The sequence below is a fragment of the Panulirus ornatus genome, chromosome 28 (genome assembly GCF_036320965.1).
Source record: "Panulirus ornatus isolate Po-2019 chromosome 28, ASM3632096v1, whole genome shotgun sequence".
Classification (NCBI taxonomy): Eukaryota; Metazoa; Arthropoda; class Malacostraca; order Decapoda; family Palinuridae; genus Panulirus; species Panulirus ornatus.
The window spans coordinates 19,465,908-19,479,356 of record NC_092251.1 but is presented as its reverse complement, the minus strand read 5'-3'; the positions used below and the strand labels follow the sequence as shown (position 1 = coordinate 19,479,356).

The window sequence follows — 13,449 nt, the reverse complement described above, 5'->3', positions numbered from 1 at the left end:
CAGCACATCATCATGCCACATCAACACATCACCACGTCACACCAGCACATCATCATGCCACATCAACACATCACCACGTCACACCAGCACATCATCATGCCACATCAACACATCACCACATCACACCAGCACATCATCATGCCACACCAACACATCACCACGTCACACCAGCACATCATCATGCCATATCAACACATCACCACGTCACACCAGCACATTATCATACCACATCAACACATCACCACATCACACCAGCACATCATCATGCCACATCAACACATCACCACATCACACTAGCACATCATCATGCCACATCAACACATCACCACGTCACACCAGCACATCATCATGCCACATCAACACATCACCACATCACACCAGCACATCATCATGCCACATCAACACATCTCCACGTCACACCAGCACATCATCATGCCACATCACACCAGCACATCATCATGCCACATCAATACATCACCACATCACACCAGCACATTATCATGCCACATCAACACATCACCACGTCACACCAGCACATCATCATGCCACATCAACACATCACCACATCACACCAGCACATTATCATGCCACATCAACACATCACCACGTCACACCAGCACATCATCATGCCACATCGACACATCACCACATCACACCAGCACATCATCATGCCACATCAACACATCACCACGTCACACCAGCACATCATCATGCCACATCAACACATCACCACATCACACCAGCACATCATCATGTCACATCAACACATCACCACATCACACCAGCACATCATCATACCACATCAACACATCACCACATCACACCAGCACATCATCATGTCACATCAACACATCACCACATCACACCAGCACATCATCATGCCACATCAACACATCACCACATCACACCAGCACTTGTAGCACATCTCGTAACTTCTTCAACCTGTTGTCGCTCGTAAGATATCTTCGTCTTTATCAGTTCCTGATTTTGTGAGATGATACCATAAAAGCTATCACCACTGCCAGTATAACTAGGTCTGTGTGCGAGGGTTCTGAGGTCGTCCAAGACTTAGTTTAAGAAAACGGTGGTAGAATCAAGCTATGGCGTTAGTTATTGGGTTTATAAAATACATAGTATACAGCGAGGAGTTAAACCAGGCACTTTGATGTATGTACAATAACTGTGCCGTTTTTGAAATTATTATTGTTTATTTCCAACAAGTGTAACAGTTTCCTGACCTTTGATAATCTATAACTTTGTTTATTTCACATACGCAGTGATCATTCATTCTGTAATCACATTTTTCGGTACATAGGTTTGATGGAATGATTATGATTATTATATTAATCACAACAAAAAAGTATAAAACTTTGATTAACCAACGTATAGTGAAGATGATCAACCACCAGGCACGGATGATTACCCAGCGTGCGTTCATGATCAATAATCACCCATGGATGATTTACCTATCGTACGCTGATGATTAACCATCGCGCATTGATGATTATCCATCATATATTGATGATTAACCATCGCAAACAAACGATAACCCATCGTACGCTGATGATTAACAATCGTTCACAGACGATTATCCATCGTGCGTACAGTATGATTAACCATCGTAAACAGACGATTAATCTTTGGAAGGAAATGAATAACCATCGCACATGGATGATTAATATCAACAACGGATGATTAATATTGTGGCGTCAGTCGTGTACGGTATTGTGTTCGTGTTGCGCCGGCGACCTATGGAGGCGAGACGCGCATGTGGCCATCTCTGGATCCAGCAGTAATCAACAGAGAGACAGATAGCATTACCCTCACTGATACCCATTATCAAACCTATGTCCTTGGTAGATAAGGAGGATGCTTGTGATCCGGTCCGTGTGCCTCATACCTCATTCAAATCGTGTGATTTGGGGGGGTGGCATTTGGTAAATACACCACCTCATGGGATTGACATGGGCTGGGTATCATTTCGAAGGGGTCATGAAGGACCCATGAGGCCCACTTCATGGTGGGCGTCCCGAGTGGTAATGGGGGGCGTTGGCGTGTAGGGAAAGATTGTGAGGGGGTGAGAGCGTGGGTGTTACACTGTGAGCGGCCTCAGCCACTCACCCAACAGAGGTATTAGACGTCTGGGAGGCGGGACAGATGAACCCCAGTGGGTGGCTTGAGGAGGGTCGTGCTGTGGTGTGGGCTGGTGGTGGGTGTGGGCGCTGGGGGAAACTTCAGGGCAGGAGACATGATGATATTCCTTGTCATCGGCCACTCTGATAAGAGGAATGTTAAGACCACTGAATCATACACACCATCATCGTGTAATGAGCCTTCGCTAGAGGCAGCATCCTGCAGGTGTTGAGGAGTTAATTGGCTTCACTCCATGTCGTCGGCTGCAAGCCAAGACATCGCTCTCATCGGCAGCAGGAGACGCGCCATGCACGGCCCACTGGAGAGTTAGTTTTGAAGCTCCTCCTATAACGTCTGATCTCATCAACTATCACTCAGACACAAACTTGTCATTACCAGATCACTTATAGTTCGACATATGAATCAAGACTGTAACCAGGAGGTGCAGGAGGACGAGATGTCCTCTAGAGAATATACAAAAGGAATACAAAAGAATTTGAATAGCAACAGACAATTTGGTCCTTTCGAGGCTGTTTGTGATAGCGGAGGACATCAGAAACTCACGGTTTAGTGTGGTAGAAGTTCGAAGGCTTACAGATCATTCAGACAGAAGGACATTTGACAGTATGTCACTTACAGCATGAAGAGTAGCACCTAACTTGTCCAAGAGATGTAGAGTAAATGTAGGGAAGATGAGGAGTGATCCTCCAGGAGTGGTCCTCCTAGTCTGCTTTTCTCAGCACTGAGCAGAGGGCAGTAGGGTCATAAGTCTCAGGGGTAAAGGTAAATAAATTCGAGAAATGTTACGTGGTACGTCCCACCTCCAAACCCTCATCACCTCACACACACACACTGGGTCGCGTGTGTCCCTCCTCACTCTCCACCCCTCACCAACACAGTGCCACCCTCACTCTCCACACCTCACCAACACACTGCCACCCTCACTCTCCACACCTCACCAACACACTGCCACCCTCACTCTCCACACCTCACCAACACACTGCCACCCTCACTCTCCACACCTCACCAACACACTGCCACCCTCACTCTCCACACCTCACCAACACACTGCCACCCTCACTCTCCACACCTCACCAACACACTGCCACCCTCACTCTCCACACCTCACCAACACACTGCCACCCTCACTCTCCACACCTCACCAACACACTGCCACCCTCACTCTCCACACCTCACCAACACACTGCCACCTTCATTCTCCACACCTCACCAACACACTGCCACCCTCACTCTCCACACCTCACCAACACACTGCCACCCTCACTCTCCACACCTCACCAACACACTGCCACCCTCACTCTCCACACCTCACCAACACACTGCCACCCTCACTCTCCACACCTCACCAACACACTGCCACCCTCACTCTCCACACCTCACCAACACACTGCCACCCTCACTCCCCACACCTCACCAACACACTGCCACCCTCACTCTCCACACCTCACCAACACACTGCCACCCTCACTCTCCACACCTCACCAACACACTGCCACCCACATTTTCCACGCTCTACCCTCACATTTCCAGGTCACCGTTCGCACATTCAGTTTACCACTTCTCACACACATACTCCCGTAGCCACATCACGCCAATATGCACCATATCCTTACCTGTTCCCACTCACACCTCATCCCTCAGGTAAACATGTTCCATTGCCTGTAAAGACAGGCTGGTGAGTTTAAAGGGCAAGCTTGTGCTGTATCATTTGGGGCGTGGCTCCGTCATAACATGCATATCACCGTCCAACTTAGCGAGCAAAAACCACAGATCCTCTCACTCTGCTGCATCTGTGGGTCGACCAAGCGGTTCTGAAGGAGAAAACATGCAGTCATGCACACTCGAAATTCAAAACATCCAGTCATGCACTATCAAAATTCAAAATATGCAGTCATGCACACTCCAAATTCAAAATATGCAGTCATGCACATTCAAACTTCTAGATGTATACCTTTAGATTTATATACCATAGATGCAAACTCACTGACATATCATTTATTGAAAGGTTGAAAGAATTGTTCCCTTGCTTTGGAGTCTGCTTCGACTAAATGATTTATGTGATAACTGTAGATGAATATTTTTGAATATGTTGAATAAAGGGATATAGGTGGAATGGGTGGAATAGGACGTAATTATATGTGACATAAGGAGGTAAGCATGCTTATGGGAGGCAGCTGTGTGTGTGACACAGAGGAGGTAGTATACTGGTGGGAGTTAGCTGTGTCTGTGACACAGAGGAGGTAGTATACTGGTGGGAGTTAGCTGTGTCTGTGACACAGAGGAGGTAGTATACTGGTGGGAGTCAGCTGTGTGTGTGACACAGAAGAGACAGTATATTAGCTGGTGGTAGTGACGCGTCTCACACGTAGATGGCATTATACTGGTAGTCGGCGGTGGTATGTGTGGGGGAATGGGTGCCATACCCCTGGGTCAACGTTGCTGGTGTGCAGGGGGAGGTGGTGTGGGCGGAGGCAGGCAGCTGACGCGCAGTGATCTCTCAAGAGGGACTCGCAGTCAAGCACAGCATCAAGTGCTTTCTGAAGCCCATGATTTATAGCCCGCATCGTGGCAGCATTAGTGGCAGAGAGGCATATTTGGCCGAGCTTCGGATTAAAAGCTCATCCATCACCCTGTGAGAGGTGGTCCCTCTCTGCTAATGAGGAGGAGCTAATGAGGAGGAGATCAGAAACGTTTGCTTAATGACAGGCTTTTCGTATCCCCGACCCCAGTCGTGCAGCCAACCGTCTCTCCAAATTCCTTTACCGAAGGATACATATGATGAATGTCACGCCCCGGAGTTGTAGTAGGCGATAGAAATGAAGAATGAGAATTCCAGTAATCGATGAATTGTTATCAGCCACCGTGTTGCAATGCGAGGGTGTGTATAGCTGTGTTGTGAAGGCGTGGATAGTCACAGCTAGGGGAGGAGGGGGTGTTACAGGCGAGGAGTGCGTAGGGGTGAGTGCGTGAGGTAGACGGCGTGGAGGTGCGAGCTTGCATGTTGAGGGCGTGGGGGCTCGGAAGTGTGAGCGTGTATGTTGAGGGCGTGGGGTTAGGTGTGTGAAAGTGGAGGGTGTGTCGGCGGCGATTCTTCATGAGTTCAACAATCTGCCTCCGCACTGAAGGTAAGCATTATATGCTTTCAGACATATTCCTAACACCGGGTCTAGCCACCAGCTGGTCGCCACCCGGGCTGCACCAGAGAGAGAGAGAGAGAGAGAGAGAGAGAGAGAGAGAGAGAGAGAGAGAGAGAGAGAGAGGCGCCCATATCTCTACAACACCGGCAGATATAATTTGAGGAACATTAACTGTAGCATCATGAGGAGGTGACAGGAGACATCCTCTCTTAGCTGCTGGATGACGACAGTTTCAGTCCACAGACGTAGATTGCCGGAACTCCATGGCATACTTAATGACGCTGAATGTTCTTACTACAGATAGATAAGTATGTAAGTGGGATGGCAGTCCTCGTGGGGTGCATGGCTCAGTGTGAGCATGTGTCGATGACCGTGACAAAGACGAGAGACCGAAACCACGACCTGTGTACTCAAGGAACGCCATGCTCTTTTATGATGACCTTTGACCTTGAATGATGATCATGCGATTGTGCTGCCGTGTGTGAATGATTACGGAAAGATCGTATGGAAGTGCATTGTGCGGTTCAACCGGCGTCAAGTGCACTGGGGTTAGAAAGCTAAGCAGATGCAAAGCCAAATTTAGGCATCGTCAAGCGCAACTGGGCTGTGATGATGGTGAGTACAGCTTTGGCGCACATGTCTAGAGGCTTGGCCAGTCCCGGCGAGCCTTCCTCTTGGCCTAACGTATATTTCCGTGGATCAACACTAGGCCAGACCCTTGCCAAACACCCGGGGTAATAGGAGGTGGGCCGGGTCAAGTGGCCGGCCGTAGGGAGTGAGAGACTTGGGTGCCGAGATCACTTGCCACGCCATCGTCTCTCCTGGTATAAGCCCACCACTTGTTCCTCTCCCTCCAGCCAGGGTCCTATGCCTTCCCCCGCCTGGCCTACCACCGCACAACCACGACTCGTATAACAAAGTGCAAAAACATCATCATTACATCATCTCTCTCAAGGCGTTCTCAAAGTACTCAACACTCTGATCCTCCCAACTCTTCCCAGTCCATCATTAGAACCTCATCCTATGATTCGGATGAAGCTACTGCTATACTCGCCACCGCCACCTCCTGCCACCTGAGATCCTTCGCCCCTGAGTGCCAGTTCGATACCACAACTTCATCAAACCGATGCATTTTTTTTTTTTTTTTTTGATGCATTGCTCTTCCTATGATGGAGGATATTTTTGGAACGGATCAAAACATATTCTGCTTCTCTTTTTTTTTATCATTTTCTATCTTCATTTTCCCGTGATGATTTTAGAGCGTCACCTCCAAGATTCATTTAACGTAGCGATTCTTGTAAAATGTTTCAACCAATTTTCATCTGTTTTCACTCTTTTCTTTTTCATTATTCTACATTCGTTAAAGTCTATAAACTTTCTGTCTGATTTCTGCTGTAGTCTATATAAGTCTCTTTGCACTTTCTCCTCCACACTTCAATCATCATTTTGTCGTCCCTGCAAACATGATCCGGTTTGAATTGATTTCATCTGGGGAGTCGCCTGCGTCATCTAAAACAGCTTTGGTTCCGACACCTAGACTTGAGGCACCTCAGGCATTACTCTCACCTCGATCGAAAAAGCTCCACTGTGTGATCTATGCCGTCCGTCTGTCTGTATAAGCAGCTCTGTCTATGACACCAGCTTGGCAAATAACTTTTCTTATCAGTCTTCGAAGTGAAACATATACAAAATTTCAATTCTAGTCCTAGAAAACACAATCCATCCACTTGTTTTCCTCTCTATTTTTTGCCAGCCAGGAAATTCTCAAGCTGTTAACTGATTTCTTTCCCCAGTAACGTGTAGATCACACTGGTAACACATTGGTATATCTGGGATGCTTCTCTGTCTTCAGTCTTGAAGATCGAGGATATATTAGCCCTCCTTGTGTTTATCAAATATATTGAGTAAATTATGAAAAAAAAGATATAAAGAACGATTTATTTATTCAGGCAGTCCTTCGGTTAATAATGTACAGCTGAGGAATAAGATAATTGGAGGTTCATAATTAGAATCAGGTAATTAACCACAAAAGAACCGAAGATCAAAGTAGGACTGAATGCTTCTATGCCTTCAGTAAGCACACGAGTGAAGTCTGTATACACATAATGCAAGACGTTTTACAGAACAAATATTACGGGTTATACATAATACATTTAGTGGTGATAAGTGATATACAGTTACGTATTGGTTGAATTGCGGTAGTATTGTGTTGACGCACACCACGTACCTAATGATGAACATTATGTGATGTAAAGTTATACGCTTATTGAACACCAGTAATGCTGTGTTGACATACGTACTTAATGGTGAACATTAAGTGATGAAGATTTTCACATTGGTTGTGTTATAGTGATATAGCAGTTGACATGCACAAGACTATGGGGCAACTAAACTATTTGTTTGTTCAGCTGTGCACTTGTTCATGGATTGTTTATGACACTGACTGTGGTAGGTACAGGACGAGTCTTGTACCTGTACAGCACTGGTTGGTACAAGGTGATTGTGGTGACGGACGTAGGTCAGTGAGGGTTAGTCTTGGTGATATGATTCTGGTGTTGGGTCACAACCTCAGCGGTCGGTGTGGTCAGCTGGGTCACAACCTCAGCGGTGGCTGTGGTCAGTTGGGTCACAACCTCAGCGGTCGGTGTGGTCAGCTGGGTCACAACCTCAGCGGTGGCTGTGGTCAGCTGGGTCACAACCTCAGCCGTGGCTGTGGTCAGCTGGGTCACAACCTCAGCGGTCGGTGTGGTCAGCTGGGTCACAACCTCAGCCGTGGCTGTGGTCAGCTGGGTCACAACCTCAGCGGTGGCTGTGGTCAGCTGGGTCACAACCTCAGCGGTGGCTGTGGTGAGCTGGGTCACAACCTCAGCGGTGGCTGTGGTCAGCTGGGTCACAACCTCAGCGGTGGCTGTGGTCAGCTGGGTCACAACCTCAGCGGTGGCTGTGGTCAGCTGGGTCACAACCTCAGCTGTGGCTGTGGTGAGCTGGGTCACAACCTCAGCGGTGGCTGTGGTGAGCTGGGTCACAACCTCAGCGGTGGCTGTGGTCAGCTGGGTCACAACCTCAGCGGTGGCTGTGGTCAGCTGGGTCACAACCTCAGCGGTGGCTGTGGTCAGCTGGGTCACAACCTCAGCTGTGGCTGTGGTCAGCTGGGTCACAACTCCGACGGTCGGAGGGCCGAGGAATATGTTGTGTATACCAGGGCGATCACAGCTCCGACATAGGCCCCCGAGAGAGAGAGAGAGAGAGAGAGAGAGAGAGAGAGAGAGAGAGAGAGAGAGAGAGAGAGAGAGAGAGACTTAGTTCGCTGGTAATGGAATCTGATTTATGTACATATCTTTCTCACAATCATGGTCGTTGGAGGCAGACACTCTCGTGTGGAAATGGTAGGTTAGGTTAGGCGTAATCCAGGTGTCCAGGTGGGAGGGAGAGAGAGAGAGAGAGAGAGAGAGAGAGAGAGAGAGAGAGAGAGAGAGAGAGAGAGAGAGAGAGAATTTAGGTCAACATGTTGACCTGTAGGCGGCCTAAGAGGGCCACTGACACACGTCTTACCCCATCGAGGGTTGGACGTGTGTGTGTGTGTGTGTGTGTGTGTGTGTGTGTGTGTGCAGTTATCTATTTGCGATTACCAGTTATTGATTATCTATTTGTATAGGACAGGAATAAAGATTTACACTTTCCTGTTGCACGAGTCTTTAAGCTTCAATATGCCGTCCGCAAACATGATATCTTGGCTCACCTTATTCTAAATTATCCTCGACTTTCCTTATATTGTGAATGTATTTCTTTACGTCTGTTCTTACAACTTTCTTATTTAGTTTCATTTTATGGGATTTTGGTCGCTCCATCTCTGCATCTTTCGTCATTAGACGAGTATAAAGATTTAAAGATATCAAGTCTCCCCTTAATTATCTCTCTTCCATTGTAGACACATCATAGCAGATGGTATCTCGCTTTAACTTAGCTCATTTGAATGTAGTACTGTCTCTCTTGTCCTCCTCTGCACCTTCTCAACTAGATTTTTGTGCTTCTTGAAGTGTAGTGACCAAACTTGGCCCGCTGTGTGATGTGATCAATTTGCTGAATGTTTCCTTACCCCAGCGGCTGAACGCAGTTCCAATATGTTGCTAGCAAAGAATTTATTCTCCTTTACTCCTCCAGCAGCTGCCACTGGTATCATGTCTTCAGTGTTGATATACTTCTTATTCAGGATTCATTTAAGAAAGTTTCTGTTACTAGTGACCTTTCGTGTGTCAGTTTCATCTCGTCTTGTCAATTTATTAAATTTATTTTTGCTTCATTTAGTGTCCTTGAGAACACTGATCACATAACATATGTTCTCTGGGTTTCTAGCCACATCTCATCCCCCTCCATCTAGTCAGTTGTGCAAAGGCTGTTCAAACACCTGAAGACAGCCAGCTTCCACTTGGTGTAACACGTCTTTATATACCCAACTTCCACTTAATGTAACACGACTTTAAATACTCAGCTTCCACTTGGTATAACACGACTTTATATACCCAGCTTCCACTTGGTGTAACACGACTTTATATACCCAGCTTCCACTTGGTGTAACACGACTTTATATACCCAGCTTCCACTTGGTGAAACACGACTTTATATACCCAGCTTCCACTTGGTGAAACACGACTTTATATACCCAGCTTCCACTTGGTGTAACACAACTCTATATAGCCAGCTTTCACCTGCTGTAACACGAACTGTATGTACTCAGCTTCCACTTGGTGTAACATGACACTTTATCATTGTTTCAAACTATAACAATGTACAAGAAGCGCAGGTTGTGGAGACTGAGGTTACGAGAATTGTCTGGTGGGGTCTGACCTCAAATAACGCCACGATGATGGTAAGAAAGCGTTTTGAAGCTAGGTTCCACGAAACCCCGGGGTCACACGAATATTTGATGAGGATACGTGGGGTATTTCGTGAAAGAGTGAGAGTTACGTAGCTTCAAAATGTTTGGAAACTCCTAATATAGATTATTACCTTTTTCCACGCATGAAACCTCTGGTGAAGTTGGTGAGTGAACACATGACGTTGTGCATATGGCTGGCAGAACCATCAACACACATGTTATGAAGTGTTTCAAAGAGACTCTTTACCATTCATCCCTATAGGGACTCGTACCTTCAAGAGGAAACCTCTAGTTAAGGTCGAAAGTCCTTCGAGTAGCTGCGTCCAACAGGAAATATAAAGGAGGGATTAAAGAAACAGAAAAAGTAAGAAGAGAGGAGGAAAGTATATCTTACGAGTTAGTGAGGAAGTGGAGAACCTTTTGAACACAGGCAGGTTGTAGCCGTCAGGGAAGACATGAGAAGGTTGAGAATTGGAAAGCGGTGAAGGGAAGGGAACAGACTGACTGTATGTTTAGCACCGACTGCCTCAACTACCATACTACCACCATTGTTATACCACTGCCATCATGCTGCCAGCACCACTGCCACTACCATCAGCATTACTCTCATTACCACCACAACCACTACACTACCATCATTGTTGTCACTTCTACTACACTGCCACCATTATGGTCACTACCACCAAACTACCATAATTACTGGCACTACCATCACGTCTCTACCATAGTGTTATCATTGCTGTCGCAAGTGCCAGTACCATTACGCTCTGCCGTGCCCACCATTACCATCACCACACAACCACGACCTCCACAAACACCATACCCCATTACTGACCCGTAACAGCAGCCACCATGACGATAACAGCCAGTGATTTCATTTGATTGGTGTAGGCAACCCCGGCAAGTTTACTGTGCACCCCATGCTCCTCCTGTGGGCGGTAGCGCCAAGGGATGACAGGTCACACAGGGTCGTGACCACAGTCATGACCACGTCACCAGCCCCTGGCCACCACTGCCATATGGACCCTTAATTCTTCCTCATACACGATGCACCAGCTCGATGGAAACGAGTGGACCACACTTACCATTGATGACAGCGTTGGCAACAGCCCTCCCGACGAAGTATAGCCCTTCAGAACACGCCTAACAGCCTGGAGGTCTGGACCTCCTTCAGCAACGCCACCGTCACCTTAACGCCCTATCCCAAACCCCTTCACTTGTCTCACTGGGGCCCCTAAGACACCTCCCCCAAGGTCATGCAGTCGTCGGCCAAGCCTCTCTGTGGCACACGTCATACTCACATCCTATGTTCGTGTCAGCAGGAAGCAAGGGATATACTGTGGGTTAAGATCACAACACGTCATGAGCAGGTGGCGTGGATAGGCACCAGGCTGTGGGTGTGGGCGATACCAAGGACTCTAATGGACGAGGCTCTCCACTCCTCCTCCTCCTCCTCCTTCTTCTCCTCCCGAGGGAGTGGCAACATGTGTTTACGATTGTAGGCGATCATGCCCCAGCACTGTGGCAGCGTGTCCACAGTGCGAACCCTCGGCTTAGATTGAGGATGAATACATGACTCTTCCCCCGCTGGGGCATCTTCAGTGTTGTTGGCTCCCTCTCACAAGTGTACGCAATGCCCGTGGCTCTTGTAATCGACACAGCTGATCTCCATATTACCAAGACTGGCATATATCACACACACACACACACACACACACACACACACCTCCCGTCTTGCATCTGTGTGTATCGAGCCGCCCCCCCCCCCCCCCCCCTGCCTCTCGCTAACCATGGCTACATTATCACTCGCTCTACACAGTCATACCAATCAAGAATTTCCATTATTATCTGCATCACAGGATGACCTATAGACCGATCTCAACATGGTATTCACTTTGAACATGTTTGTGCTGTGGCGCACCGCTGGTGGTAGGGAGGGTAGGAGCGGGGTACACGACTCCTGCAAGGATCTCTGTTGCTGCCAGCATGATCGCAGTGGATGACTTATTCCCAAGAAGGACTTACTACTACAGTCAGGTCGTTTCCTGTCTTGGAATAAGTGGAAGATGACCCAAATGATTGCGTGTGGACGCAGAATAAGATATGTGGCATGTAAGTCGTCTGGAAGAAAATCGTGAGGCGTATCGTGTTAGCATAACTATAATACGAACGGTAGCAGTAGGTGCCCTACTAAGTCAGCAGACGGTACGACTACGTTCTTCAGTGTATTCGACAGCACGTTCCTCCTCCTCCTCCTCCTTCTGCTGCTTATCTGTTAAGGGTACTGTCGCCTCCCCTAAGCTACGTATGGACGACGAAATGTAATCTAAAGATAACGACAGATTCTGGAATAGCGTTATCACCAGACTGATCCAACAACACAGAAACATTTACTTATAAGAATTCTGTCTTATCGAACGAGTCAAAATTATTATCTATATTATCAGGGCTTTGCAGACAATAGTGCCAACCCTTGTGTGTTAAGGAGTAGATTGGCTCGGGACCTGAACTGGCAAGGATGTACAAGATTAGAATTCACAGTCAGACGAGAAATCGTTTGCTTGTGTGTTTCCTGATAGCATGGTACTCAGGGTTCTCACACATACCTTACCTGCCTCTCGTGTCGACGTCTCGCTCAAGCCTAGATTGCCTCAGTTTCTGTAGCCTGGTGACTCAGCCATCCATTCTTGATGCCTATCTTATCATTCACTTCTTTGTCTACTCTGATGTCTGTCTTTTTCACCATTTCACATATATAAGTTCCTGTTTATTCAGTGTTTTGATGTGTTAGCGATACCTTACCTGTGGAAAGCGACACAATTCACAGCAGGTCTTCTCACAACTGTAGTTAACAAAGCCAGACACTCTCCTACGTCCTGCTGGCAGACATCTGTAAGGTGAGATAGAAAAAGCATTGGGTTGGGAGAGTCAAGATGAGGCCGGGTCAGTGATGGGCGGGGCTGGGTGAGGGAGGTCAGGGTGACGATGTTCATCTGTGAGTGGCTGAGTGGGGGGTTCAGGTGTCACGAGGGAGACACCGTGAACCATCACTGGAGAAATGCTAATGAACCGACCACTTAAAGTCGAGTGTGGGCGTGCATGACCTGGCACTCACTGTGTCTGGGGTTTGTCTTTTCTAGCATTCATCACAGCTCGAGCACAAACCATACCTCCAGGAAACGTCATACCTCCATCGCATGTTTCATCTCAAACATCAAGCTTCCAGCACACATCACCCGTCACATCTCAGCACACACCATACCTTCAGCACACATCATATCT

At 47.5% G+C, this 13,449-nt stretch overlaps 1 protein-coding gene across 1 annotated transcript in view; it reads left to right on the top strand.

Annotated features, from left to right (window-relative positions):
- The window catches only part of LOC139757914 (uncharacterized), a gene marked incomplete at its 3' end in the record, with an annotated part of 338,809 nt that overhangs the window by 251,163 nt on the left and 74,197 nt on the right, over nt 1–13,449 (top strand). The window lies entirely within an intron of this gene.